Source organism: Nomascus leucogenys, chromosome 15, assembly GCF_006542625.1.
Source record: "Nomascus leucogenys isolate Asia chromosome 15, Asia_NLE_v1, whole genome shotgun sequence".
Classification (NCBI taxonomy): Eukaryota; Metazoa; Chordata; class Mammalia; order Primates; family Hylobatidae; genus Nomascus; species Nomascus leucogenys.
Window position 1 is genome coordinate 67,321,733 of NC_044395.1, and position 5,042 is coordinate 67,326,774.

The following is a 5,042-nucleotide window of genomic DNA, read 5'->3' on the forward strand; positions in this document are numbered from 1 at the left end:
CTGAAACTGGCTCTCCATAGCCTTTGTCCCTCACTCCTCTCAGCCCTGGCTGTGCAGCCTTAGTGGCATGCACCCTTCTATGCTTCTTTCCCTTCCTCTGCAAACCTTGCTGCCCAGAGTGGATCTGGGGACCTCAATCTGTTGCTTTTCTGGGAACTCGAGCCCAGAGAAATTCAACCATCTCTTTTCCTGGGTAGTCTTCTCAATCCTTCTAGCCAGCAGCTTTCTGACTTCTCCCAGAAGGGGCCTGAACACGAACCTGCAAATGTCTGCAAATGACAGAGCTTCCTCCTGCATTGCCAAGAGCCAGATGTAAGCTGGACACTGACCCACTGTCCCTTGGAATGGCTATATCTATGTCCAGCCTGCTCTGCTGTTGATATGAGTTCTCTGACCTTAGCCATTTCTCCTAGGCCCACTGAGTGCTAGATGTGCTGGGCCTGAAGCCTGTGGCTTTATACTCCAGGGAGCAGGAACTGAATATCCCCTTTCCTCAGGGGTAGGAGGCTTAGGGATAAAGCTCCAGGCAGCCAAAGAGCTTGCTGATCCCAGCTGACCCCTCCTCTTGCTCAGTCTATAATGGGCCTTCTGAATAGTCCATTCTTGCTTCTCTATCAATAAATAGTAATAATTTGCTCATGTCTATTGGATACACATGTCTGGCACTTGATATGAATTATATCATATAATTCATATCATAGCTGTTATATATATAGCACTTATATAGCACTTGCTATGGTTTGAATGTTTCTGTCCCCTCCAAATTAATGTGTTGGAAGCTTAATTCCCAATGTGCCAGTGTTTGGAGGTGGGGCCTCATGAGAGGTGTTTAGGTCATGAGAGCTCTGCCCGATGAATGGATTAATGCTGCTATAAAAAGGGCTTTCAGAAGTGGATTCTCTCTCCTCTGCTTTTCTGCCACGTGATGAACAGTATTTGTCTCCTCCAGAGGATGCAGCATTCAAAATGCCATTGTAGAAGCAGAGACCAGGACCTCACCACACACCAAACCTGCTGGGCACCTTAATCTTGGACTTCCCAGCCTCCAGAACTGTGAGAAATACATTTTTGTTCATTATAAATCATCAGTCATGGGCATTTTGTTATAGCAGCATAAACAGACAAAGGTAGCACTATTAGTCCCATTTTATGAACGAGGAAGCCAATATTAGGTATCTTAGCCAAATCACATTGCTAGCAAGTGGCAGAGCCATGATTTAAACCCTGGGTGCCTGACTCCTAGGGGTGTGTTCCAACAAGGATAGTGTGTTCTTATTAAGGGGTTTGCTGGTAAATATTTAACAACTGCTCTCTAGAGGGGAAAAAGCACTGATTTGTAACATTTGCTGATTTTTGTGATATAAATACTCCTACCATGGCCAACTTTAAGCTACCAACAGGACATCACCAAATATAGAGTTGGGAAGGTATGTACAGTACACACTGCATACAATATTCCTACCATACAGATATGATAGATATAAATAATCACAAGAGCACAGGGGATAGTAAAATGTAGTAAAATAATTAGGAAGTAATTACTTTTAAGTACTGATTACCCTTGGTTTTAATAGAATGTATTTAAGTTTATATAGTTTGGTTTTTAATAATAGCTGTGTTTTAACAATCAGCTCTCAAAATTCTAAATTTGACAATCAATTCTCATGAGCCAGCTCCAGCACCCCACAGTCTACCATGCTGCCTTTGTGTACAAGACAAGGATCCTACCTGCTTTAGTCACTGCTATATCTTCAGCACTGAGAACATGCCTGAAATACTGTATGTATTTAATAAATATTGAATCCTATTATTCCTACTTCCTAATTATACATAAAATCTGTCCATTTCTCTCTGCCTCTTTAGTAATGCAAACACCATCTTTTCTTGTGTGACCATTGAAATAGCTCCTCTACAACACATTCTTTCTAACAACCACAGTGATCTTTAAAAACGTATCTGAGATCACCTTATGCTCCTGCTCAAAATTTTTTCTTGAAGTCAGTTGTAATTCTTTTTTTTTTTTTTTTTTTTTTTTTGAGACAGAGTCTCACTCTGTCACCCAGGCTGGAGTGCAGTGGCGCAATCTTGGCTCACTGCAACCTCCGTCTCCCGGGTTCAAGTGATTCTCCTGCCTCAGCCTCTCGAGTAGCTGGGACTACAGGTGCCTGCCACCACACCTGGCTTATTTTTTGTATTTTTAGTAGAAACAGGGTTTCACCGTGTTAGCCAGGATGGTCTTGATCTCCTGACTTTGTGATCTGCCCGCCTTGGCTTCCCAAATGCTGGGATTACAGGCAGGAGCCACTGCACCTGGCCGAAGTCAGTTGTAATTCTAATGTATACACAGTCTTCAAGAGGAACAGTTTAGAGATGTTGAATTGTTTTCTGATTTTCATTCTCAATTCTCTTCCTACCCCACAGAATCACTGCCCAGTTTAGAGTTTGTTTCATAGGGCATCCCTTTCATCCTTATCATTTAAACTTTTCAGTGGTTTACTGTCATACTCCAGACCAAATCCAAGCTCTTTATCTTAGTTAAATGATCCAAGTCAGGCCTAATTCTCCAAACTTGTTCCTTTCCTCTCTCCTTCCACCCTCCTTCCTCTCCAGCCACCCTGGCCTCCTTTCAGATTCTCTAACACATCAAGATCTCAACCCCTCAGGATCTTTGTACCTGTTTTTCCTTTGTCTGAAAATCTCTATCTCCTTTTCTGAACACAGCTAGTTCCCTACCCATCCTGCTCAAACTCTACAGGTCACTGCTTAAAGAGACTCCCTGTCCACTCTATTTAACACTATATTCTCTATCATTGTATTCTATTCATTTCCTTCACAGCTTGAACTCAAATTGTCATTACACATTTAGTTCCTTGTTGCTTGTCTCCCTTCTCCACTAGACTATAAGCTTAATAAGGGCAGGGATCATTTTTCTGTATTCCCAGGGCCCATTACTCTCTCTAATATTAAGTGCTCAACAAATACTTGTTCAATAAATAAATGAACCCGCAGACCACAAATGGCCTTAGGGCTGTTCTGATCACCAGACAGCCCTATATGAGCAAAGTGTGAACGCTTGCAGGACCACAAAATAACATTCTGACAGCAGGGGCTTTGCTATGACCCCCAAATCTGTGACAATCATTCCAGACTTGGCCTCCACTGTCAGGCACTACTTTCATCTACTTGGCCCTAAGGCCTGAATTGGAAAGAAAATGCCCACCACGGCTGGATTTAGAAGGAACAGAATGACTCCACCTTGATGTACCTTTTCCATGACATAGGAAGACTACCTAATCTGAATCTATGGAAATCAGCCCTAGCAGCCTGTTCTTGGGCTAGTAGAAGAGCCATTTGCAGCACCCCGCCCAAGGAAAGTCACCTTACTGCCTTTTTATTCCCCTGCTACTTTTAGGTGTTCACAATGTAAACATGTGACAGGTTGAGGGCTGGAAGCTTTGAGTTTCCATTCTGTATTACTGCTGGTGCCTTGCTCAAGATAGGGGTGCAGAAAAATAGACTATCACCTGAGAGCTCTCGGGGAGGACTCCATCAGTGCTGAGCGACTGCTAATTGAGCACACCATCTCAGCTGGTCAGGGCACGGGCTTAGGCAATTCCACTTATAATCAGAGCCAGAGGGGCAGGCTCCATAAGAGCACCTGCACTAAAATCTTCAGGGAGCTCATCTGTCCCTCCACCTATCTATTGGGTTTCTTTTTTTTTTTTTTTTTTGAAATGGAGTTTTGCTTTTGTTGCCCAGCCTGGAGTGCAGTGGCATGGTCTCAGCTCACTGCAACCTATGCCTCCCAGGTTCAAGTGATTCTCCTGCCTCAGTCTCCCAAGTAGCTGGGATTATAGGCACCCACCACCATGCCTGGCTAATTCTTGTATTTTTAGTAGAGACGGGGTTTCACCATGTTGGCCAGGCTGGTCGCAAACTCCTGACCTCAGGTGATCCACCCACCTCGGCCTCCCAAAGTGCTGGGATTACAGGCGTGAGCCACTGTGCCTGGCCTATCAGGTTTCAGCTAGTGGGGCAGAGAGGACCAGGGAGGTAAGCATAACCAAGACTTCCATATAGTCCAAGTGGAACCCCCTTGATCTCTACAAAGCCCCCATGGTCTTCCACAGATCCATGGATAGTCCCCTCTTATCCTAGCCCCGGAATTGTGCTATACCAGATCGATGTCTTGATCTTTTCCATGACCTCTCATGATCAACCTTCCCAGATCCAACATTCCCCAAATCTTGTTGAGTGCTTTCTCTGCCAGCCATCATGCTAGGTGCAAGGGGCACAAGGGTGAACAGGGTGCTATAACTTACTAGTTAGGGGTATGACAGCTACATATTCAAATCTGGGCTCTGCTCTTCATCAACAATATGACCTATTTCTGTGAGCTTCAGTCTTTTGTAGAGAGAGAGAGAAATCGTAGTCCCTACTTGCCAAATCATCACTGAATGCTGCTTTCAATTCTCTCTGGAGATGGCAGCAAAACTCTGGCAGACTAGAGCTCAGGAGAGAATGTGAGGACCCTCATTCCACTGCAGGGAGGGGCAGCAATCTTGGAAATGTCAGAAAGGGGATATGTCAGGGCTCCAGGGATTCAGGGATGACTTTTAAAATTAGCTATGGAGTCTCCCACATGTAGCTACCACCTGGGCTAGCCTCAATTCCCTTGCCCAGGCTTGAACTTCAAAGATTGCTTTCATACCCTGAAACTGTTCTCTCTGCACCTACTGGCTGTGTGCTGGGCAGAGGTCATTCCCTCATCCCCTCAACCCCATAATCCTTCCCAGCCCCAGGGCAGATAGGCAAAGGACTTGCCTACTTCTGTAGGGCCTGGGGATGGGGATATGGCAGGTGGCTCAGGGTCCCATGGGTTCACCCTTTCTTGCTTTTCTCTACGGAAGTTTCAAAACATCAGGACCTGCTTGGGAAGCTGGGTCCCTTGCCTGCCTGCTTGCCCACCTTTTAGTCCAGAGCTAGTCCCACCATCCCATCTCCTCACTGCAGCCCCACCCCACAAGAACCCAGCAAAAACA